General features: G+C 29.3%; 2 long non-coding RNA genes across 3 annotated transcripts in view; one reads left to right on the top strand and one right to left on the bottom strand.

Annotated features, from left to right (window-relative positions):
- Positions 1 to 27,752, top strand: part of LOC142319353 (uncharacterized) — a 99,252-nt gene that overhangs the window by 9,517 nt on the left and 61,983 nt on the right. Inside the window, exon 2 of one of the 2 annotated variants that reach the window (XR_012755179.1) lies at positions 1,545 to 1,637. The exons of the other annotated variant lie outside the window; for it this stretch is intronic. This is a non-coding gene — a long non-coding RNA (uncharacterized LOC142319353). The remainder of the gene's footprint in view (positions 1 to 1,544; positions 1,638 to 27,752) is intronic. 2 annotated transcript variants of the gene reach the window in all.
- LOC142319352 (uncharacterized) lies at positions 8,371 to 16,827 on the bottom strand. Its single transcript, XR_012755177.1, has 2 exons — positions 16,490 to 16,827; positions 8,371 to 8,952 (listed from the first exon to the last, which is right to left on the bottom strand). It is a non-coding gene; the product is annotated as an uncharacterized LOC142319352 (long non-coding RNA).

Raw genomic sequence — 27,752 nt, 5'->3', positions numbered from 1 at the left:
CTTGTACATTCTTAGTTCGACCAATCCCGAGATGTGTGGTTAATTGAAACCCAATCACAAAAGAACACCGGTATCCACGATCTAGTATTCAAATCCGTATAAAAATGACTAGGCCTTTACTACGAATTGAACGCTGAAACTCTCGATTCCATCAGCTGATTTGGGAAGATGCGTTCACCACCAGACCAATCTGGTGGGTTATTCTGTAATGATTTACTTTTAATAGAGATAATCATTTTTACAGTTTTACTAAGAATATTTTTGAGAATTTCCGTCATATTTTTTTGTGGCAATAGCATGCCTGTGAAGGAAGTAGAGCATATAAGACGATCTTTTTTTTAAAAAAATCCGCTGTTCTTTCCTTTTATTGCCTCGCACCATCACTTCATACTGGAATACATTTTGTTATTGCTTTTAGGAACTTCATAAAAAATAACAAAAAGACACTATCCTATTGCATGACCAGTTATTGGTTTGTAAAACAACATATTCTCTTTCATTCATCAGTCCCTGTCACACTGCATTCACATTTCACAAACCATAAAGAACTGAGAAATGTTTGCCATATCTGTTGATTCATCAAATTGAATACTAAAGAATTCACTTGAACTCACTTGCTGAATTTTCTGATCACAAATATAAACAGCCATGTCATTGATTTGCCTTGATACTCTGATGTTAGAAAGCGAATTTTTTTTTTTACTTCTTCTACGCCTATTAAAAAAACACTGACCATATCAAAATTGCAACAGCCAATATGAGGTTTTCTGCGATTTTACAGGATTTGGACATCTTACCCAGTCTTAATGCTACGAGATAAGATGCTTCAAATGTACTTTTATCAGTATGGATCGATTTACGAATAGAAGCTGTTGATTTCCCAAAGTATGTCATTTTCTTTTGAAAAATTCCAGGGTTTGCTTTTATGATTAGTATGTTTAGTTTCCAAGTGTCAAATTAATTTTGTTGGCTTCACGTTTTTATTGGAGAGGACTTAAAAGCAAATAATGCACTGTGTCTTTCCATCCAATGAGGTAACTCCATAACGTAAAATCTGTCATTGAACGATCTTGTATTTTTACGAATCTATTCACTATTTGTAGATCCCTTACGCCTCTTTTATACTGCTGAGAGCACGACGTATTCAAACGTATCATATGCTTTTTTGAGCTTGACGCTCTCACATTGAATATTACGCAAGCAGACCAAATTATTACAAGGAGTACATACACATCAAGTTGAAACTTGTAAATTGCTCATGTTTGTATACTTCATACATACATATTCATACCTGTCGCTTTCAACACAGATTTAGTTTTATTAAGGTTTCATTAGATTGGGGTTGAGGGTTAGGAAATACTCATTATATATTTTCTTTTTTTTACTTTCTGTGAGCCATGGAGCTAAAAAGGTTGTCAATCACTGTGTGTAGTCAAATGGTCTTGTGAGCTTTTAAGTGATGTTACTCAAAACTACTCAGTATATAAGTAGAGTCCAACATAATATATCCAATTGTGATTCAACAATCATTTTTCTGCATGTAGGTGTTGCTGGGATTCAGTAAACACTTCTGCTAGAATGACCAGCCCTGTCCTGGGCAATACTGGCCACTGCTAAAATATTTGGCTAGTCATAAGGTAATAGTAAAATCAAAATTCATTACTAATTAATTTGAAATTGTACATTTGTAATATAACTAGAAGTTTTTTACACAGCTGATAATTTACATGGTAATTGAAAATAACATTTAGTGAGTTATACTGTCAGCTGAAGAAAATTTTTGGTAAAAGTATACATTAAATAAGTTTACAAAATTATGAAAGTTCTACAATTATCCTGATATAACATGTTATTTGTTTTTAATATTATTTTTATTTGTGGTTTCTACAACAAACTGTTTTATATAAATCATTATCTAGTAAAAGCTGAAAAGATTACTTTGAAAGTGGTGGTGAATATTTCTTCTCTTAATTTTCTCCCTAGGGTAAAATATCCAGGTTAGGTATTATTTATGATAACAATAACAATAGTTTTTAAAAGCTTTCAACCAAAGCCTCTGACCCATTATAATGAGAACTTGTGTGATTTACCAGCTCAGGGATTCATGACAGAAACTTTTAAGAAACTCCAGTGAAATTAAAGAAAATCACCTTCCTGAAAAATTCAGTGAACAAGGATTAAGGAACAATCAAATTATTTAAACAATTTTTGTAGATAACACGTTTTTTATATATGATCAAGGGTACCCTGCCAGGTAATACATAAGAAGTGGTGCCAAAATAGTTCAACTAACAGCCAATTTATGTAAAAACAGTTTTTTTTTTTTTTTTAAATAAGAAATTTCTTTTTATGATCATAAGACGTCTTAAAAACATCCACATAATAATAGTAATAAGATCTTTTAAAAAACTACATATTTTTTTTAAAAATAAATTATTATATATATACACCGGGTGGCTGAAAACTTACTCATATTCCCCTCTAACTTTTCTTATAATTGAGATAACTGGATGCAGTTTGCTGCTGCATTTTCTTGTACTGATGGGCTTCTTCATCTTTATTGATACTATTTAATCCTTTTTGATTTGGTGTGGTAGGGAGTGGAGAGCAATTCAAAAATTTGAAATAGGACCAACATCATTTGATATACCATTTTAAAGAGCATAATGAAACAAGAAAAATGAAACGGATAAAACTAAATTCTGATTACATCCAAAATAGCAGCCATCAATGAGCTTCTTTCATATAGTTTGAAACATAGTTGTATGCTTCCCGTTAAATTTTGTTAATGAGGTATCCCAGTTCTCTTATAAGAAATCTTCTCCATTAAGTGTGGCTAACTAAGTAAGCCCCAATTTAGCGTATAAGCCTAAAAAGGGCTGTGAGCATGGGGCAGAGGGGGGCGCAAAAATTTTAAATGGGACATATGGTCATGTGGCAGGTGGTTTTAATTATCTTTGCGAGTCAAGCAAAACAGTAAAAATACAACTAAATTCTGACTATTTAAACCTAAATGGCTATCACATATGTCATTACATTAACTATAATTGAAAAAAATTAATTATTAGAATTTTTTAAATACTTTTATTAAACTTTTTTTTTTGAATTTAATAATAATTAATTTCTTAATTTTTAACATTAAATTTTACCTCATAAGAAACTTTTAAGAAAGTAATTTTTGATTCAATAGTTGGCAATATCAACAGCTGACCAGCATTTAAATAAAGGTAATTTACATTTTTTTAAATTTATGTTCATTTCTAATTTTGTGTAAGTAGTATAAGTGTTGAATTGTAACTGCATTAATGTTATTTTGTAGATGAAGTTTGATATTTTTTTTGTTAGTAAGCTTAAACAAGTTTTTATTATGAAGGTGAAAATATAAAAAAGGTAAAAAAATATTAAAGAAAACAAAATTTAAAAAAAACTAATTTAAATTAAAAAAGTTTAACCTGACTTCAAACCCAGGTTTTGTTTTTTAATTTGGTTAAAAAAAACCATAATCTAGGAAAAACTCTTGGATAAAAAACAGTGGTTTTTTTCAATTCTAGAAAGAATAGAAACAATATTTTTATTTGGAGAAATAAAAAACATACAAAGGAATAGCTGATTCATTTAACGCACAGCATGCTAACCTTACAATCTCTACACTTGCAGTCACAAATTTAAAAGAAAAATTTCAATGCACTGGTAGTATTTTAAGTTATAAAAATCCTGGCTGACTCAGTATAGGGAGGAATATTAGCAGAAATTTCTGTTAATAATCTACACTCAGCAAGAGTGATTGTAAGAAATAATAGTTTATCGAGGTGGTCAGTGCAAAACGTATTAAATAAGCATAAATACCACATAAAAAATTCAATTAGTATAAGAACTTACTGAAGATGACTGTAATAGGAAGGATGAATTCAGTGAAATTTTGACACAGAGATTTACAGCAAGAACTATTGAACAATTTATCTTGATTCAACATGTTGTTCACTGATGAAGCCTCATTTACTTTATATAGGGCTGTTAACAGAAATAATAGTGGTACTTCTCCTAAGAAAGCCTCACTGGTGTCGTGAATCATATCTAGCATTCAGAGCAGTTACATGTGTGGACTGGAATAATAATAGGTGACACACATCTTGGACCATTTATCATTAATGATAACTTAGATGGTAAAATGTACTGTATTTTGCTGAATAAGCACATAATCTCAGCTCTCAACAAGCTTGTAGACCAAATGGACAACCTTTATTCATGAGAGAAGATGTTTTTTTCTTGTTAGATGGTGCTCTCCCACACTATGCACGAAATGAGAAATGCATTGAACCAACAGTTTCCAAATCATTGTACAGGTTGACAGAGTAATATTAAATGGCCAGCCAGGTCACTTGATCTGAATCCCCTTGATTTCTTCCTATGAGGGGTTCTAAAATCAATAGTTTATAGCTCACAGCCAGCATCTCTCAAACAATTAAGGTATACATTAAGGTAGAATGTAGGAAGATTTCACCAGAAAAATTTCGCAATGACAGAAGCCTGCAAGCAGTGTCTGTATTATGGCATGGAGGTACAGAGAGGGCAGTTTTAATATTTAATATGAAATAAGAAACAATAACATTTTTTAAATGAAATAATTTTATTAGAAACGTATTTTTGATTCATCAAAATATAGGATTTTTTTTTTTAAAAATAGATAGAATTAGTTGAACATGAAAACGTAATTAAATTGCAGTGTTATTTATTTAAATTAAATAAGTCTTCAAGACTAAGTTTAATTAAAAGAAGTACAGTATTTAAAAGATTTTAATAATTAATTTTTTCAATGTTTAATTAATGTAATGACATTTGTTATTGCCATTTTGGTTTAAACAGTCACAATTTAATTTTGTTGATACCATTTTTCTTGTCTCACATAGACCTTTAAAATAAGATATCACATGAACTTGTGACCCGTTTACAATTTTTGAGCCTCCCCAACTCACGCCCAACCTAAAGGCTGATAATCTAAATTTGAGCTTATTGAGTTAGCCTCTTTTATCAGAGGAGATTTTCAAACAGAGAATTGGAATACCACAAACAAAAAGTACATTAAACAAAAGCATATAACAATAATTCTATCTGAAACAAACACATTGTAGGCCGCCATTTTGGATTGGGTAATCAGAATTTAGTTTTAATTGTATCATTTTTTTAATCTTTTTGAGCTCCTTAAATAGTCTATCAAATGACAATTGGTCCCATTTGAAATTTTTGTGTTGCCCTACCCCCTCCTGCCCAAAAAGCAAAAAGAGAGTAAGTATATTTCATTGAAGTCCCTTGTTAAAAAGAAGAATGCCTCTAACTACATCCTATTATTTCAATTATAAAAAAAGTTAGAGGGGTATAAATTACTTTTCAGCCAACTGATATATATATATATATATATATATATATATAGTGTGTGTATGTGTGTGTGAGTGTGAGTGTGTATATCCTTGTGTGTGTTGTGTATATATTAATTATTTTGATACACATTGTTTTATCATACGCTACAATATTATATAACAATTTACTGACTATTTATTGGCATAATTAAATAAATAGTTGTTTGTTTTGGGCAAACAACCATAAAGTGCAAGAGACTACTTTTAATCATATACACACTTTTAATCATATAATTAATCATATAATTATGAATAACAAATTTCTAAATTTATTAAGAAAACCAAGTAGTGTTTTAGAATGCCTAACAGACAGATTATTATTAGTAATATTAAGCTAGTCAGTTGAACAGAATCTGTTCTCTACTGGAACTAGCTGTCTCAAGGAAAGTAACTCTAAAATATTTTTGGGCTTTAAGAAAACATTAATTTAAGACCATCAGTGGTATATAACTTTTTAACTGGCAGATTGTTTATGCTCAGATGAAATTAGAGAAGAAAATCATGTATTGTGTTTTTCTGTATCAAACAATGTAGAAAAACAAAAATTTGTTTCTCTAATAATATTTGTGAAAAAAATATTAATTTTACTGAGGAAAATTTCTAAGAGGGCATGTAGGTCTTTTGATTCATAATTTTTTTTTATAAGTATTTAGCCTTTAATTATTTCATTAAATGACACATGTATATTTTTAAAAATAAGATTCTATTGACATAATATTTTAAGATTTTATTGGCTTTTTGTAATTTTAATGTACATATTTTAATCTCCATTTTTTTTTTAAATTTTACAAGGTGCCAAATAGCAGGTTTTTGGATGGTTATAATTATGTAGAAGTTGAAAATAGCAGTAAGAGCCTTCATTTTCTGCAAGAACTATGGAAATAGAGTGGAGGAAGATTATATCTTTATTTACTTGTAATTATGTTTAAAGTAAAAAATATGAATACAGATCTAACATTTTGTAGAATTTTTTGCCATCTTTAAAGGATAATTGTAAAGTGAAAACAGATTTTTGTTCAGAATTGATGTGCACAAGATTTTTTATCAGGTCCAATATTTGATTTCAATGAAATATATAATATATATATATATATTTGATATTTATATAAATATGTATATTTTATTCATATTTAGGAAAATTTCATGGCATTCTCACTTTTTTTGCTGATTATATAGCTCTTAATTATAAAGCATAAAGTTTCTGTTAAATTAATCGAATAATGAAAGAAAATTAGGCTCAGTTAGGTTGCAACTTAATAATAATGGTATCTTATTAATGTCATCTTATATCAAGTTTCAGTTAAGAGTAATTTGTTCAGGAATTTGTTAGCGAAATACCACATGTACTTGGGTTATAGGTTGTAAGTGTAAGATAACTGAAAGATCAAAAATATTAGTATTGGGTTTGAGTAATTTTTCAACATAATTTATCTTGGGAGAATCATGTAAATGGTCTTAAAATTAGAGTATTATTTTACTATCAAAATGATGAAAATGTTATACTTAGCTGAGTTGCTATGCTACTATGCTACTATGTTGAGTCCATATTGAGAAAGGATGTTGAATGTTGGGGAGGAACTTATTTAAATAAAATTTATCCTATTGACAGTTGCCCAAGCATCTATTGTTTGATAATCTTGTTAGGATAATTTTGAAATGCCTACCAGAACTCATTTTTCTAAGTTTTTTGGGATAAAACTGCTTCCATTGAAACATATTTTTATAAAGTATGATTTGGTTTATGAAGGCTAGTGAATTAATAGTAATTACACCAAAAAAGAATTGAATTTGCAGATCTTATCTATATATTGTCCCAGAAATTTTTAATTGTTTACCAAAGAATAAAGGGTTGAGATAATTTGATTATTTTTTAAATTTAGAAGATTGGCTGTTTCAAATTGAATGAGAATTTTTTTAACATTGTTGGATTCAGTTTCTGAGTCAATTATTAATTGATTTACTTACTTTAGATGTGTACTTTTCTAATGAGCATAAAGATTATCCACTTTGTATTGTATTAAATTTGAGTTAATATTCTTTTTGTTAATACCTCTTTAATGATTATTGACATTAAAACAGAATTTGTTATATTTTTCTTGTAATATCAAAATTATGAAAGATATCCCACATGCACTTTATTTTGACAATATTGTCAAAATAATTATTTATGTCTGTAACTTAATTATTGTTTGTAGCTGTAACAAAAGATTTTACATTTATAGTATTAAGATTGTCTCAAGTGCAGGTTCTCCTCAGGGCTACCAATATTTTCCAGAATTTGTGTAAGAAATATAAGTATTAAGTTTAGTTTTATTATAATCTATAATAATATTTTATAAAATCATGAGTAAAATAATAATTAGACTGGGTTTCTTAATTTCTGTACATATTTCAAATCTGTTTTGAAGTAGTCTTTTTACTCATTTATTGACTGTTTAAAAGTTAAAAACTTAAACAGTAGAAATGATGAAGAAATAAAAACAATTTCCATAATGTAATTTAAATTTCCATAACTAGACTTATATTCCTATACTTGTACTTACATTCCTATACAAATCTTAAACGTACCATCATATACTAATAGTGAAGCATATACAAGACTGAGTTTCACATACCTTTATTTTAGAATACTTAAAACAGAAACAATCACTGTTACTTCAAATAAATTAATACAATATATACAGTTAGAAATACTTAGAAAAATCAATGATATTCCAATATTCATTGGTTTTTATATAACACTCATGCAACCCCTTTAATCAAAAAATAATTCAAATCATTTTGATTATAATAGCCCATGTGGCAACTCTGCTCAGAACTCCACCTGTGCCTAACCCCTTATAATATAAAGTTAATGAATTCCGATTATTAATAACCAACTAGTAATTTTAAAATAAAGTACCCTCTTTCAGTTAAATATTTGCTTTTATTAGACAGGAATTATTAAAATCAAAAATTTCAAGTTTTTCACATATTTTTATTTACGATTTTCATCACTTATTCAGCTACTTTTTCTGAATTTCAACTAGCACATTCAAGAAAGATAAATTTGCTATTTTTGCTAAAAGAGTGAAAATGTTGCTTGTTTTATATCTGCTCTTGTAATATAAACCAAAAATACAATTATTTTATTAAATGCAAAAGAAAAAAGTAAGACTATCTGGAAATAAAATTTATTAAAATTTAACATAATATTGCTGCATTAATTAATGAGACATTGATCTGTTCAATTATCATAGTAATTGAATACTATATAAAATAAAATTATTGGTAGAATAAATAACAAAGAATTAGATTTTTTATTAATTTAATTGAACTATAATGAGCTTAATTTATGAACATGACTTCTAATTCCTGGAAATATATCCCAGGACCAATAAACATGGAAACTATAAGTTTTATATGATTTTATTTCCACTGCTAAGAAAAGTACCCTTTGGAGGCGTATGGAGTGGTTGTCTTTCTGAATAGAAGTCTATCCATTTATCAAAAAGATTTATTGGTTGAGCTCTTCTTGCAGTACGTACCCCAGTGATTTCTGTAACATATTTTCCATTTCATTCATTAGGCTTTATAATTAATTTAAAAAAGTATATCTAAATTTGTAAAACAATCTATTTTTTTTATTTTTAACTAAATATTATACTTTTTTTATAACTAATTTTATTGGCATATTACATAAAACCATAATAAATTATATTTAATTTACAAAAATAATTTATCAAGGAAACTAAATTAATTACAAATCAAAATTATTACTTTATAGTTTGATATAATTTTTTTTTTTTTAATTTTTAATTCCAGCATTATGAGGATTTTTGATAATTACACTAATCTAGTCACTTTTATTTTAGCCATTTTACTTATTTTGAGAGTTCCAATCTCATTTAATACTTCAGATCTTACAATAAATGCATCTAATTTTTTTAAAGTTTTATAAAAATATGCTTTTTAATCGTACAACCATACAAATAAAATTATTCCAATACAACAGAATAAAAATACCGCTTTGTATTTCCAACAACTGTAGTAAATATTTGTCAACTGTAATTGACAAAGTTCCCTTAAATACCCAGAAGAAATAAGTCAAAGTGTGCTATGTTGCACAGATTATAACTACGTCTACCCATGGTGATGCAATTATAACTCAGTGTTATAATATGTTAACATAAGAAGTACTTATATTTCCAGCTGAAATTTGGTTATAATCTGACATCTTTATCATTATCGGATTTTTTCTCTACTCTGATCCATTAACCATATTCCTTTTTTACTTGTTACAATTTTAATTAATGGATGTACAGTTATGTTAACATATTTTATTTTTCTGATAAGTATCTAATTTCACCTAAATAGGAAATATGTACGAGTACTGCTACTACTTAGAGACTTGACATACATAGTTCACTGAAAAAATATTTTTAAGAATAGTAAAAAACACAGTTTTTATAATTTTTATTACCTACTTTAATGATACCTAAAAGGTATCATTAAAGAATTGCTTGTTGTGGAATGCCCTTTTACAACTATTTTTATCTCAAAAGACTATATCTTGATAATAGTTCCCGATATAATTATTTTAGATAAAACTTCCTGTATGAATGTATTTAAATTTGTTACTGCCATTATTGATATGAAAAAAAAAATAATACATATTAACAGTACAAAATTGTCTTGTTTACATTAGTTCCTTTTTAATCATTAAGACTTCAAAGACCACATAATAATGAAAGCGTATACATAATAGTTTAATTTAATGGGAGAGTGCCAAGAATATCTAGATAAAATCCAAACAAGGAATTTTTTCTCACTAGCCCTAAAATTCAAAATTTCAAAACTGATTAATAAAATATATTTTTATTTCAATTACTTGAAACTGAAAAACTTTATTTCAATTAACTGAATAGTATTCCTAACTTCACTGAGGTTTCATATACCTTTATCACTGGAATTGAAAATCTCCAGTCCTGATCCTGATCCTTAGAATCAGATTCCAGTGTTTATTGGATGAGAAATGTTTTCTTTCAATCAAACTATTTTTTACCTATATTTTATCAATATCATTACCATAAAGAGTATCAAAATAGTGGTTGTGTACAAAGGTTTACGTAATTGTTACATAACTGTGGCATTTGTGAAGAGTAAGCCTTAAAATAGAGCAGGGATATTTCATAATTGGTTATTCTGACTACTCTGGACAAAAAAATGAACTTTATATTTACGTAGAAATACATGAAAAATAGTTTAATAACTACTTGAGATAGCTTCAATGTATTTATTGAAGCTACCTCAAATTAATAACATAAAAAACACCAATGTTATACTGTTAAATAATGATCACATCAATGAAATTAAGTGACACATGGTAAATAAAAAAGATGTGTGATAATTTGTTAGTACAGAATAGCAATTGACCCATAATGAATGAAGTAAGGTGAAAACACAATAACATGAATAATAACTTATCTCTTATGACCTAAGCATTATATTTTACCTTAATGGTAGAAAGCTAATACTATTACTTTAAGTTTTAGTCCTATGCCCTGTAACAGTAATTCCCAATGTATGGCCAACATACCCCAAAGAGTAAATATCAGAACTTTCTGAGGTACACAGAAAAGTAGTAACAGCAGAAAAATGTATATGTGTAAAATTATTTCATACTTAGGAGTAAGTAATGTAAAACATAAATTCTTATTCTTAATAATAAATTGCATGTGTACTTACTAAAATATTATTACAAAGGGAATAAATTATGAAAATCCATTGCCAAAGGATATGAATGGTGAGCAGCTGTCCTGCAACACTGCATCATAAATGAATTCAACCAGTTGTGGGAATATGTTATTATTTTAGGTAATTGCTTACAATTAGGGACTTGCTTCTGACTTTGATGAAATTTAGAATATAGGAGCCAAGTTATTAATTAAACTGAAATTTTTCATGGGAAACGCCTTTCACCCAAGTTATATACACTAAAGTTACACAATACCCGAAAAAAATTTCATAATTTAACACTGTACAAGTTAAAACACATTATTTATTAAGTAAATAACTTAGTTTAAGTGAAATTCAGTTGAGTTAAGTTAGTTTTAGGTCAAATTTAGGTGAGGTGAGGTAACTAACAAATCCATGTTCATATGATATCAACATATTAACACTTGCTTTACTCACTAACCTAATCTATTTAACGTAAGCAGTAAATTGGCTAACCCGATATAAACGTATATACATATACACCATATATATATATATATATATATATCATAATCAATTAATTAGTAGAATAGAATAATATTTGATTTTGTTATTAGCCATTTAATCAGAAAACTGAAATTTGTTTTGATTAAGTTATTGATAGATTTAATATTGGGTAAAAATGTTATTTAAATCTATAAAAATCTCATGTGGACAACACATGACTTCCTAGTATGACTATTAAATTACATATATACATTTTTTTCAAATGAAAAGTACATAAAATTTTATTTCATTAATAACTTCTGATTATTTTCATTTTTTTTTTTTTTTGTTTATTGTTATTATTGAATTATTATCTATTCTAAAAATTGTTTCCAATCAGATGAAGTCTGATTCGAACAATGTGCCATACTCTATGCCATACTCCATAAGTGTCACCTATGATATAGCGCTGAGTGAGGGCTTATTACTGCAGTTAAGAAAAAGTTCAAAATCCAATTTTTTTTTAATTTTGGGCTTTTTTTGACATTTTTGATCCAATCAATTGAAATCAAAAGGGGAGGTGCACAAGTATATGTTACAACAATCCTAAATCCAAAATTTCAACATCCTACGGCTAATAATTTTTTAGTTATGCATCCATACATACGTACGTACAGACGTCACGCTGAAACTAGTCAAAATGGATTCAGGGATGGTCAAAATGGATATTTCCGTTGAAATCTGAAAACCAAAATTTTTCGCAATAACAGTACTTCCTTTACTTCATATAAGGAAGTAAAAATTAAAAGAAATTTACTATTACTTGAAATGACTGTGTCTTTATGGAGTCATAATTCATTTGACTACTTTTGTGTTCTATTAATTTTTATTCAGTGTGAATCTTTTACAACTCCTACATCCTACACCTCAAATATCCATTTTAAATCCTCCAACCTTCATCTTTCTGTACATGTTTTACCCTGTGAACATCTTTTATTACTGAATTAACTATACCTGAAATCTTAAATACATGTGCGATTAAACTTGGTTTCTTTATAATATTCTGTCTGAAATTTTCATTTATTTTTATAAGTCTTTACACTTCATTTCTAATTTTATCAATGCGAATAATTTTGGCACTCTCATTGCAACACTGAATTACAAAAGAAATCTTTATTTTTTTTAGATTTCTTTTTAATTATTTGATCTAATTAGTGGGAGTAAGAGTTTACAAAATGTACAGTAGATAGTAATAACTGTAATATTAGGAATATACTAGTAATATAGAATTGAACAACTACTTTAAAGAAGAAAAATCTATTATAGTAAAAATGAAGCGTATCAAATGGTAGAGATAGTTTTCTCCTGTTTAAAAAGACATGATGTCCTTTTGTTTACGTACAGGAAGTACATGTCTTTTAGTATTTCTAAAACTCTCTATAACAAATTTATACATAATGTTATTTGTAGCATTATTTTACTTGATTATATATTATCACTTTTTTGCTTCAAAATTGATTGTTTTCTTGAATCAGATAGTAAATCTTACATGTATCACTTGATGGTTCTCTAACGCTGGTAACATTTCAGTGATTATTAAAAAAAAAATATATTATATTAATTGAAATTCTATAGCTTAAACCAACTTAATATTCTGGTTCCCACATTTCAGTGAAACAAAATAAAAAACACAAAAAACAAGGGAATAGTTTCACTGCAGGCGGTTGACATTTATTACTTGTTTGTACAACTAGTGTAAATAATTACGCAATATAATTTGTTAATACATTATCATTCTCTTAAGGATAAGATCAGTCCCCCTTGTTTTATTTGAATATAGGAGAAGCGATAAAAACTAAATGAAAAATTTAAAAGCTATGTAGAGCCCAGGGACAAGAAAAGAAAATGATTAAAATTGGCTTTTAATACAGTTATTTTAGCTGAAACTAAAGTTTAAAGAAGTAAAGAAAGCAAGTAATTATTATTGGGACAGAGATTAAATTTAACAGTAAATAAAATGAAAAAATTAAATGTCATAAAAAGGAGGCTAATTGTAATACAGAAGAACTTAATATATCAGTTTCAGAATTTTATTAGGTAATAAACAGATGAGAAAAAGATTTTTATTTAAATAGTAAATTAACAAAGGATAAACAAAATAAAGAATATAACAGAACTAACTGTTAAAAACCAGGATAACTTTTATGCCGAAAAGAAATGGCTAGAATTTAGGAATTACAAAGTAATTTCTAAAAAGAAATTATTAATAATAATAAAGAACAAACATCCTCTTATAAAAAAAATACTTCAAAATTCGAGAAATTTTGGCTGTTTCGGGCAAGTGGATATTTATATAGATAAAGTACAATTTTTTGTTATAGAAATATTAATAATATGTATAATAAATGAAAATGTTGGATGCAAGATGCATGTATTAAATGGGATATCAGTAGAGAATAGAAAAAATGAAGAAGTGCATTAAAACATTCAAACACCGATCATTCAAAAAATATATATGTACAAGTTAAAGCAAAGTGTAGTTTAAGTTTAAATATTTATCAGTATGTAAATAATGAAATAAAAGTGGTGTTAATGTCAAGTAAGAAACTAAAAGCAAAACTGATAAAATGATTCTGACTCAGTGATTGGGGAGTGCTCTTTATAAATGACTACTAGCAGGTGACAGATGAAAGCTACTAATGGCAACAGTGTAAATAGTAACAAACAAAGTGGAGTGTACTTACATTTGTTACTTATTTTACTTATACATTTGCTCGGAAAGACTATGTATTGTCAGGCCATCAAATGTACATGGTGTACCGAGGTGTCTTTGAAAGCATGAACTCTTACGCGGGGCCCGTTTGGGCGCATAGGTTGGAAATGAATAGAACTTCTTAAATTGAATGCCCAGCGCAGATTTAATTTTATGCACTGGTGTTTTTAGAACAACCTCCTAGAGGTTATCACCGTATTGGGAAAGGCTCTCCTAATCGATTTACTGGGTGAAAGTTAGGGAAGCCATGTGGAGATTGCGAAGAGTCCGGGAGGTCGAAGTATTTTGACTATGGTTTCCAGCCGAGCCAGTACTAGAGCGGAACGGTGATCACAATGCACCGGATCTAAATTTTGTTCACTTGTTCATCTCTCGCCTGCGGAAAAGGCTGCAGAGCCTCGTGATGGAAGCATCGCAGCTGGAATGGAACACCACGACTAAGGAAAGATCTTTGTACAAGTTTATAGAGGATCTGGGGGGAGATCTGAGGAGATGGTATGCCCCGAGCTTCTTTTTAAGGGCAATGGGTGCCCAGGTGCTCATCACCCACGTTAACTTGAACCAATATCTGTTTCGGTTCTGCCAGGCAGCTGATGAGCTATGCGTCTGCGAGGAGGTCCAACCAAATGAACACCTGATGTTTGACTGCCCTGCTCTTGGGGTGGGGGCAGAGACCGAGCCACCCTGGAACTTAAAGATCAAGGGGAAAACTGGCCACCACAAGCGGCGAGTCAATCTGGCGAGAGCCGCATTGTCGGACCGTGTGGGAGTTCCTTGTTGCGGTTGCTATGTTCAACCGGCATCCGTAGTTTACTGAAGGGAAAGACTCTTATCGCATTACCGTGAGAAGCTAACCACGGTTTTATTGGCTGACCTTGGAGCCAATTATTATGGCTCCAAGCGCTATAAAATGCTGGAAAAATGCTTGCTGACATTCAGCGACCTAGGCGTGCTGCTTGGACGAAATAAATTTTATTTATGGATGTCATATATATTTTTAGTAGTTAACGGGGTGCGCCTACCCATTTTAGCAAATATATGACAAATAAGCGGTTGGGACACGTAAGCCTGTGGTGTATGGCACCGCGCTTAATCCGCTCACGCTGTTAGGTAAGCTTTAGAAGTATCCTAACATAACTGTTCGAGGTTCAGTTGCTGTTTGTGACACAGACATTCTGTCTTATGCTTTAGAGCGACCGAATGGGGTGGTGGCAGAAGAAATGCCAAGCAAACCAGTTTACCTTCGTTAGTACAGTACATATATATATTTTTAATGACAGGTTAATTGAATAGTTTATTATTTTTATTATTACGATCTCATGCGTGCTACAAATGTTTAGCAAAGCAGTAATAAAATAATTCATAAAAACATGTTTTATGCCTGTCTGTTAGTTTTTATATATTCACTGTATCCAAAGAGATGTAGTAAATAAACCAACAGCTGTCTTTTATACATTTTAATAATTATTTATTAATTCTACAGCGTATGTCTTAATTACATCCAGTCTTTACGGAATTGCACAACAAAAATGTAAATGTGTAAATGAATATGCAGCCTGCTTGGCTTAGTTAGTTGCTTCTTCGAGAAATTTTACTCGTATCCTATTGGTTTTAAGAGCTTTTCATTTTAAAATTTGGCAACCGATTCCATTTTCAATATATTTCTGTAACATTAAATTTCACAGCTTCTGTCAATTTCCTTTTTGTTTTTATTATTATCTAAGTTCATTCCCAACGTGCTACATTCTAAATCTCTTAGTTTTAGAAAAGATAATCCGCACCCGAATGTTTCCTTCATGCAAGGTATTGACACCTTGGATGAAGGAATAAAAATAAAAATTAAATCTGATTTAGAGTGCTGGCGGGTATCTAAATAGTTAATACGTAGAAAGATCAGAGCTTCCTTCAAAATATCGAAAAATCTCATTACTGATTGTTTAAACGTGTATTATAATTAAAATGACGTCAAATTACTCAAAAAGTAAAATAAAGCTAGCTTATGAGATTCAGAACTAATTTAAATGTGCCAAGACATTTTAAAATTTTTTGGAAATTTACTAGTGATTAAAAGTTATTTAATTGCAGAATAAAATAAAGAAACTCGAAAGTCTCAACTTACCACTATTTATCTTGTCATCGTATTGTGCTGAGAAAGTTAAGCTAACTGTAAAAAAAAATACAGCAATTGAAGCCAATAAAACTGATATTCTCATCTTGGAAACAATTATTATTGGGCGCAATTTACTCAGTAAATCGATCAAGTTCTAAGTTAGATATTGTGGTATCTGCTTCCAACTTAGCTCAGTATTAAAAAAAGCAACGTCTGCTTGTGTTTTAAGGATATTACTCGTTAAAATGTGGTAATTACATTCTAACCACAAAACCGGAGGTACACAACAACGAGTTTCTAAGAAACCAAAGTAAAAACGGTTGGCTAACAAATAAATAACAAGGAAATATAAACCTTATGCTTTCTTTGTTTGAATTACATTTAAATTGAATTTATAAAGCTGTCAATGTCTACCACACAAAAAAACCGACGAAAAGAATGTTACAATTTTTAAATTGCAGAAACTGGTTTCGTTTCTAAAAAAAATTAAAACATTTATAAGTTTAAAAAATATTAATAGCTAACTGATGCGTAATATTCCTGGTAAAAACGAAAAAAAAATAGTTATTTAATATATGCAGGAATTAGATTTTTTTATCAGTCAAGTAATTACGTTATTTTGATGGAAAGGAGTCTCGTCTAAAAGCACAAACCTACGCCTCTACTACCGTTTTAATGTTAATACTTTTACCGCTTTAAGTTACGTTAAAACCTTTTTACATTTTTTTCTTGTATTAAATAGCATAACACAATATTGTATACAATAAAACTTTAACATAAATTAATCGATAAAATGTTGTTCGACAATTTATAAGGAATTTTATTAAAAAAGCCGACAGATTAACAGAAGTAGTAGGTTACTGTTATCAAATTTAATAATTTAGAATATAAGGTTAATGTTTAAAATACGTAATCAAGTGGAAATACTCGGTGATAAAAATGATAATGTAGTAGTTATAGGTTGTACAAACAACCAAAAGAAAGGTAATTTTTGTATCGATTCAGACGTTACCCATGTGGAGCTTAAAGCAACTTATGAGTGTGTTTCAAAACCCACTCTTTCGAAAGACAGAGACTAAAAATGACACTTTCAAATGGCCTATACTTTAAATAAAAGAGAAAAAAATGACTTCTCTAAAATAATTATGGATGTTATTCATATGAAACTAACTAGTAAAGAGACAATGGTTCAAAATTACATCTACAGAAAACACCATTTATGAATCTCACAGCCTTCCTGAAATCAAATGGCAATTTATTAAGAAGTATTCCAATTACAATTTAGTGACTCATTTTTTCCTCACCAGGTGACTTCTAAGATAAGCTTTTACCAGATTCAGCTCCATTTTTTGGCTCTTTCATCTTAACCAATGTCCATACCATCCAGTAAATCAAGGCTTGTGAAAATTGGGAACTATAAAAAATAAATTTGTTGTAAAACAAAGAAAATTTGTTTGCATAACAAAATTTGTTGTAGGACAAAATTGAGCCCTCACTATTTTGTTACTTAGTTTTATGTGATTATATCAACTTTTAAGGTGCTAATTGTCTAAATTCTACAAACTCCTTTCAATACTATAAAATTTAACAGAAAATTTTAACAGATTTCTTGGTTTAACAGCTAAGAACTGTAAAATACATATTATTGTTTGTTATTTGTTACATAACGTACAAGAAATTAATAATTTATTATTATTTATCTATTAGTTAAAAGTGAAAATAAATGTAATGTAAAAATTAATGTAATAATCGTAGTTATAATCATCGTTAACAATAACGATGTTAACAATAATCATAGTTAGGTAATACATGAAATTCTGTGTAGGTTTTATACAAAACCTTCGATGGGTATTCATTTTTCCAATACAAAAAAGATCATCTAAAACTCAGTAAAATTCAACATCATAGCTTCTATATTTATTGGTCCTGGATAGTAGTTCAGGAATTAGTAATCATAACTTAAGCTCATTATTGGTAAAATAAATTAGAAAAACTGTTATTTTATTTATTTATTAATTTGTATCAGTACCAGATTCATTAGTATATAAAACCCTTAACATCATGGAAGCATGTTACACAGCATTAACTTAATTTATTAATTTATGCTAAAAAATACTTCACTAATCTTATTCGTACCACCTATAAGTCAAAATTACTGACAGATTAATCTAAAAACAAGTTGGTAGAACTGAATCTGAAAAATTAATTTTTATATGAGGTTATATGCATATATACTGAATAAAATATATAGTATGTACTACACTATTTTATCACAATGCATTAAATTATTACTTAGTTGTGTCCTTGAAAGCTAACTCTTATATAAATATATTTTAATTATTTATTAATATTAAGCTACCAAATACTCATATAAAGTAAAAGAGAACTCACATTCAACTCAACTATAAAAAATCCTTTCTTTCACTCAGGTCTATCATCAGTCAATAAGAGACTATAATCAATATAATAATGATGTAATATAATATATGAGATATTTGGTTACTAAGGCTACAATCTCTTAAAACTGTCAACCAGATGTTGAAACAGATGTCAGTGCCTACTTTTTAATAGATCAACGTGTTCGAAATGTATTTGGTGGTTCACTAAGTTAAAATCCTTGTATATATAAATATAATATCTTTTAGTATAATGGAAGTTCTATAAACTTCCATTATACTAAGATTATTTACTAAGCTTGTAATCTCATGTACATCAGCGATCAAGTGATCTACCACATTTGAAAAGATTTCTTATTACTCTTAAACACCCTCAAATATTCTGAGAATCTCACCTTAATGATCTGTCAGTCTTTTCTATATATATGGCATTGCAGTCTGTGCAGTTAATTTTGTATATGCCACTCAAGTTAAATTTGTCAAAGATATAGATTGTATCATGACTAAAGAACTTTCTTGAAATGTTATTTATCGGTTTTTAAGTTGGCATTGACATCTACGCATTGACAACTGTTTCAACATCGGGTTGACAGTTTTAATTAATCTTAGACTTAGTAACCAAATATCTCATTAATTCATTGATTATAGTCTCTTATTACAGCCGAACCAGGCTACAGTTGTATAGAAATTCTATTATCTACGGGTTAAACTGGTTAAGATTAAATTGTGCATAACCTTCAATAAGATTTGTTTACATAATAGTATTATTCCAAATTTGCCAAATTAAAACACAAAAATATCAACAACGATTTTAAAATTTACAAAACCGTACAATATGCTCAGAGATATAAGAGTTAAATTGGAATTAAAGAACGAACACTACAAGAAACACAAGATGAATTTAGAATTATGTAATAATAACTTAGTTCTGGTTAATCGGTTTGGTTTATTAATTTTTAATGAAATCCGGAATTAAATGGAAACTAAGTTAGCAGTTTTGAGACAAAGAATTCAACATAGACACCATAAGAAAATCGGTAATTTATTGAAAAATAAATTTTCTGGGATACGAAGTATAGATTGTAATGAACCCGATATAATGGATAAGAATAGGGGAAGATATGATGGATACATAAGCATGACTAACATCCAATTTAGTCATAAAGATAATAAAGTGCTTTGTAATATTTTCAAACATAATATTCATATGATGAAACCAAATTATTGAAGAATATTACAGTAGGTACACAAATAAATTGGGATTATCTTGATGATGATGAAAAGGAAATGATTAGGAATAATATACATATTATACATATATATATATATATGTATATATACATTATATACATATTATTATATATTAGTATTACATAATACTAATAGACTATTGACCAAAAATAATAAAAAGTTGTATGAGAACTGATATTTCATCAATATAAGGGGTATAGTTAATCTGAAACATAAATTATTAGGTTTTAACGCAATGTCTATAAAGTCTGTCAAAACTAATACTCCAGTGGTAATACATAAGGAAACTTACAATAACAAAATTAATGATTGCATAGAGGAGAATGAATTCAGAGAGATAAAAGACCTCACGAATAAGTATTTAAGGATTGTAAAGATGTTGATAAGCAAATATAGAAATTTATTCAATTATAACAATAAGTTGACATCCCATAGCTGACTATCCATTCTATCCCAAGGCTGCTGCTTTATCTGGTTAACAAAATTACATAAACTGAACATACCTTTCAGGCTGTTGATAAACTTCAGGACTGCTCCATCATATTTCATTTCAAAGATAATGGACAAGATACTTAGGTTAAAATTGAATTTACTGTATAAATATAATATAAGGAATGGATATGAATTAATCGAAAAATTAGAGACATTGAATGTTGATGAAAACAATAGTATGGTATCTTAAGATATAACATACATGTATTCAGGCATACCAACTGTGGAAACTATAAATATCATGAAAAATGGCTTGTTGGAGACTGAAACAGAGGATTTTTTTTACATCCTCATGATTGTCATTCAAAATATATGTCAACAAAACTATTTTGAATTTGATGATAAATATTATTCACAGGAAGATTCTTTACCTACTGGTATGCCACTCTCTGCCATTATGTTGGAGATATATCTACAAAACTTTGAGAAGATCTATTTATATGATATATTTCACATTCATAATGTTCTTTTATAGGTGAGATATGTAGATGACATACTAGTGATATTTACTTCTAACATGGCATTGAAACATCATTTAATACTTGATGAACTGAGTTTACTTAATGATAAACTCAAATTTACTGTGGATACGGCCAGTAACAGAACCATATATTTTTTGGGCTTAAACATAAAAATTAATAACAATAACCAAATTGAAATGAGTGTATATAGGAAACTCTCCAGCACTAATACAACTATTCATAAAGACTTAAATAACCCGTGGTCACATAAAAGCCACACTTTTATGCTATGGTCTATAGGGCTGTAGTTTATTCACGTAATAATAAAATATTATTGGATAATGAACTGAAGTATATAAAAAATATAGCTTTGCAGAATGGCTACAATGAATCTTTCATTACCAATATTTACAGGCGGTATTTATATAAGATATTTTATGACAAGAAACTTGTCATAAGATGGAACCCTTGTTACACTGAATTGTTCTAAAAGTCGTAATAGGGGAGATATATTCTATACAATTATATAATCCAACACACACATAAAATATCGAACGTTTATGATAAAGAGAATTATGCGATCACATATTAACCAATAAATAACATTTCAAGAAAGTTCTTTAGTCATGTTACAACCTATGTCTTTGACAAGTTTAACTTGAGTGGCATATATAAAATTAACTGCATGGACTGCAATCCCATATATGTAGGAAAGACTGATAGATCATTCAAGGTGAGATTCTCAGAACATCTGAGGACCTTTAAGAGTAATAAGAAATCTTTTTCAACTATGGCAGATCACTTCATCACGAATGGGCACAAAATTACAAGCTTAGTAAATAATCTTAGTATATTGGAAGTTTGCAACTTTAAAAACAAGTTAAAGTATTTGGAAAGATATTACATCTATATATAAAAGGATTTCAACTTAGTGAACCACCAAGTATATTTTGAATATTATGATCTATTTAAGTTGGCATTGACATTTGTTTCAACATTTGGTTGACAGTTCTAATTGATCTTGGCCTTAGTAACCAAATATCTTGTTATTTTACTGATTATAGTCTCTTATTGACTGATGATGGACCCGAGTGGTCTGAAAAGGCCTTCTGAGTGAATGAAAGAAAAGGATTTTTAACACTTGAATGTGAGTTCTATGTTACTTTATATGTATAGCTGGTAGCTTATAACTATAAATAATTAATTATTATCGGACAAACAGGACAGCACATTTAACAAATATTTATATTATTTTTTTTTAAATCAATTCTTTTAAGAATTATACTCCTCTGTACTACATGCAAATATATTTATTTTATTAGATCAACCAAAGTACAGAATAAATAGAGTAGGATGACTTACCTTATTCCACTATGTATGCAGGACCGCTTCTGCGATTTACTAGCAATATCAGCTGCATTATTTATTCAACTCAGATTACATTACAAACTTCGTAAAATATAATAAAACATATCATGCATTTATTTATTTTATTTATAATTTCAAGCCTTTAGTCATTTTATTTGTTTATTTTAAACTTTTATTCAGTTAAATTAAAAATTAAAAGAATATTTAAAAAAATGAAAAATTAATTAAAATTAAAAGTAACATTAAAAATGAAATTGTAAAAATTCTTTTATAATTTATATAGGAAAGACCACTAGATTCTTGGAACAGTAGAAATTATAAAAAAAGGTAAATTGGGTTTCTATAATGTACCTGATCATCTGATTTAGAATAAACATAAAATATCTGATATAATGACAAATTTAAAAATACTGGAAATAAAAAAATATAATATGAATACAATTAGTAAGTTTTCTAAATACATTTAGAAAAATACAAACATAAAAATAAACGTAATATGATCAACCTTCAGACAAAATATCAGGATGACAGTATTTTGAATGGTGCAATAGGTAGCACCACTGTCTATTTTAATAGTGATGTACAATTTAATATATTTCAATCAGTATAGTAAAGTAAGTTCAGTTAAATGGACAGCCGGCCTCCATGGTGCAAGTGGTAGCGTCTTGACCTTTCACCTGGAGGTCCCGGGTTCAAATCCCAATCAGACATAGCATTTTCACACCCTACAAAAATTGTCATTCATCTCATCCTCTGAAGAAATTCCTAAACGTATTCCCAGAAGTTAAAAAAAAAAATTTTAATGGATAACATGCATAATTGCTTTACTTAAAATTATTTTTATTTGTTTTTAATTTTAATTCAACAAATGAGTGTTTTTAAAAATAATCTTTATTTTTTTAATAAACACTTTATATTATACAGTTTTCTTTTATGTACATGCAAATTCTAATTATATAATATAAGTTATGCATACATTCTAACTTTACAATAATAGGATGATGATGTGCATCAAATGAGTGCCATACATGGACTTTAAGTTACAACTTCATTGTAATGAAGAGAGTACAGAACTGCTTAATTATTATTACAATTAACAAAGGGTGCAGCTGCATTGCATTCAATCAGATGGTAGATTTTTTAGTATTTTAGTAATATATGTTTGCGCTATTGCGTAAAGTTGCTTTTCATTCAATAAATTCAAGGTTAGGGTTGGGTCTTGTAGTTGTTACAGGCTTGGAAAATTTATTGTGTTCTTTCGTAGGGCTTGTCATATGTGTACTTTTAGAATAGGTTGTTTTGGCTTGTTGTTTTCATTATCGACTCTCTCGGCGCCAGTTTGACTGACTTCTTAATAGTGTCAGCGTACTTCTATCACGCATTATTTAACCAAATTAGTCTTAACAGTTTTTGTTATCTCTAATTTTAATATTGTCATAGTTCCTAGAAGTGTAATTCTCTTTGTCTGCCTTGATGTCATTCTTCAACTTGTGCGTATTCAGAAGTTATTTTAGGTGGCTTAGATAAAGGTTGTTATTATTTTTCATGTGTAGCATATTTTATGTGCTATTAATGCCAACTATTGTTATTATAAAATCGACTTGTAATTCAATAGTACCTCAGAATTATAAAAAAAAATTTGTATGACACAAACATTCATGGATATGAATGTGTTGGTTGATAATATCTTATATACATTTTAGTGACTTCCAGGAATGTTTTCTATTGTATTTCATTGACTCATGTAACTGCACAAATTTTTGATTTCATTTGAAAAATAACAATTTTAATGAGACAGTTTATTTATCTTTTATTTTACATAATTTTAATGTGTTAGGTTATTGCTGTTGTTAATAATTTTAATCAATGTTAAATATTGTTTTGCTCAATCAAGTTTTATATTATTTTTACAAATTAGAAAAAAGAAGTCATTAACATGAGAATGGCTAAGAAACTCAAATATTTTCAAGAAGGCTTGCTTACTAAATGAACTCTTTTTATGATTACTTATTACAATTTAATTATTTTGTAATTAACTCTTTTTTTATACTGGAATATTCTCGTGGCCTTTTTTCTACAACAAACTAAAAATGCAAGTTTTAATTATTTAATGATAATTATGATGATGTTCATAAATCAGAAAAGGCCAGTGCCAATGATAAGAATTACTGTAGTTTATTTTTCTAAGTTAATGACATTTGTTCATTGCTAATTTGCATTATTACATAATATGTCAGTAATGCAACAGTTTTCCAATAACACTATGTTTATTGATGTTATGTTTATAAGTATATAATTGTAAAACAGGTGTTTTAAGTTCTTTTGTTTTCAGGCTTTGTTAAATTGTAGATTTTCGAAATAATTATTTGAAAAATGTATATTTATGTATTTGTCTTTTAATATTATAATTGATATGTTGATTCAGCTGATATTCCTTGTATAAATTCTGTATAGGATTAAGTTAAGTTTATTTCGTAACGGCCGTTACAGTGGTAGGCGCAAAAGCGCCACACCCTACCGACCAATCGCAGCGCCGGATTCAAAGCGGCCGCGCATGCGCAACACGTAGACCGTTACTGCAGCCGTTATACAAGCGTGCGGCCCCGAACGTTGTCGTCACCACCACCACCAACACCTAACTGAAATACAAGAAAAAAAGTCCGTTACAATTCAATAGAAAAACCAATTCAACGCTACATTACCGTATGATGGATTATAGCTTTGTTGTTGCATTTCCACACCACCCAGGAGGTAGCAACCGTGGCGCGTTGAGATTTTTTTTAGAGTGAAATCTCTCCCCTAGAGGCCTACAAAACACTCGTACAAAATTAAAATATAAGTTAAAAATCATGTTCTTTACTGCAAAAATAAAGAGAGAGCCTTGTATTCTATGTGTAAAAACGTCAGCTAATACCAAAAAAAAAATGGTGGTTGCATTTCCACACCACCCAGGAAGTAGCAATCGCGGCGCGGATAGATTTTTTTTTTAACGAGTGAAATCCTCCCCTAGAGGCCTAAAATACACCCGACTATATATCTTAAGAAGTGAAAACGCGTCTTCATGATATTTCTTTACAAGATCATTAATAAACCTAATTGTGTGTGTCTTGTACAAATATGTGTTTGTAATCTTTTAAAATTGGTCTTAAGATAGCAGATACCAAATATTTTAATATTGTTTTCTGACAAGTATTGTTTAAGGGATTCATGATTGATTACAAGACTTACAGCTTTCATATTACAATAGTTATTTATTATATTTTTTACATCTAAATTATTACTAATACTATCATTAAAATTTTTGAATTCAAGTTGGTTGAAAATAAATTGTTCATAATCGGAACTGTCTGCTTTTTTGTATTGTGCACGAAGGGCATTGATACTCGCAAGTTCTTTCACTGTTTCTTTCAACTGAACACATTTTTCAACGTATTATACTTTTTAAACCTTTTCTACATCTAAATTATTACTTATACTATCATTAATATTTTTGAATTCTAATTGTTTTAAAATAAACTGTTCATAATCGGATCTATCTTTGCTTTTTTTTTGTATTCTGCACGAAGGGCATTGATACTAATAAGTTCTTTCACTGTTTCTTTCAAATGAACAACACATTTTTCAACGTACAACACTTTATATTTTAAAATAGATTGTTTACAAGCTGATTCTAAAACTGAAAGTTTTAGTACACTGAAAGTACACAGGAATGTTCTATAAAAAATGTATAGTTATTTTCTGGATGAAATTCAAATTCTAATTTAGCTATGTATCTGTATTTTATATAATTAAATATACTTGAACAATCAAATTTATTATAGTGTATTTTATTTTCTGTTTTTAAAATCATAGCTGTTTTTTTAGCATTGTTTGAGCTAAAAATTACCTTGACTGCTGGTTGTAGTTCTTGGGTATCGGGTTCTTCTTGTTCGCCTTCGCTGATTGATATGATGTCTTCGTTGTCGTACATGTTTGCGGATGCTTTTTGTTTTTTGGTGTTGTCTGAAATTACTGAGTTTAGCGTTCGCCACAACGGGGTCCTTGAGTGGCGGGTGACGCCTGTCAACAGGCACTTACAAACAAAATCAAATACCACTAGTCTATAAGGTAGTAACGATGATATGTATAGTATGCGTTCAAGTCAAGCGACAGTGACAGAATGAAGAAAGACCTTCGTATTCACTCCTAGAATGCCTACCCATCCGGTCGATCTCGAACATGTTTGAACAGGAAAACAACCATACACAAACAACGACTATCTATAGTGTGACCTTGACGTCACACACGTCACGACCAATAGGGACACAACCGACTAAAGTGCCACACATAAACCGACGTTGAAGCCACATGCCTGGTAGTGTACAATAAAGTGGTATCAGTTACGAGTAACCTTGAACATCCCTGAACAGTGTTTATCGTGTAATTCTAAGAAACGACTACGCATTCTCAGCCGTTTAATTGCGTAAGTAACCGGAAATGGCATATCCTGTTACAAAATGCATCAAATAATTACGTGTCTTATAAACTTAATTTTAAATCTTCAGTGACACCGCCACCACAAGAACCACCACCTAACTGAAATACAAAGAAAACAATAACGTCCCCAGTAGGCCGTAATTTAAAACGAATTAAAATATAAGCCAAAAATTATGTTGTATACTACAAAAATTACCCCGAGCAAAAATAAAGAGAGACTTGTTATGTTTCGCATTCATAATTTGTGTTACAATTAAAAAAAAATAAATAAATAAAATTACTTACCGGTTATTTCCTCCTCTATGAATCATGAGCCCTTGCCGTTGGTGAGGGGGCTTGAGTACTCAGTGATACAGAGTAGCTGGACTGAAGGTGCAACCATATCGGAGAGTTATCTGTTGAGAGCCAGACTAAGGAATGATTCCTGAAAGAGGGCAGCAGCTCTTTCAGTAGTTGTTAGGGGCGTGAGTCAGGACAACTTAAACGGCCATATCAACACTACTTAGTCCTCTGAGTACTGCGCAGCTGAAAGCAATGGAAAACTACAGCTGCTTTTTTCCAAGAAAATGTGGCTCTCTGCATTTTCATATAGCAATGATGGAGGCGCCTTCCTTGGTAAAATATTTCGGAGGTAAACTAGTCCCCCGTTCGGAACTCCGGGTGGGGACTACAAGGAAGGGGTCACCAGAAAATTAAAAAATAACATTCTACGAGTCGGAGCGTGGAATGTTAGAAGTTTAAAAAAGGTTGGTAGGCTGGAAAATTTAAAAAGAGAAATGGATAGGATAAATATGGATGTAGTAGGAATTAGTGAGGTTCGGTGGGAAG

The sequence above is a fragment of the Lycorma delicatula genome, chromosome 2 (assembly GCF_047948215.1).
Source record: "Lycorma delicatula isolate Av1 chromosome 2, ASM4794821v1, whole genome shotgun sequence".
Taxonomy (NCBI): Eukaryota; Metazoa; Arthropoda; class Insecta; order Hemiptera; family Fulgoridae; genus Lycorma; species Lycorma delicatula.
Note: the sequence above shows the minus strand (reverse complement) of the source record. Positions and strands in the feature narration are given on the sequence as shown.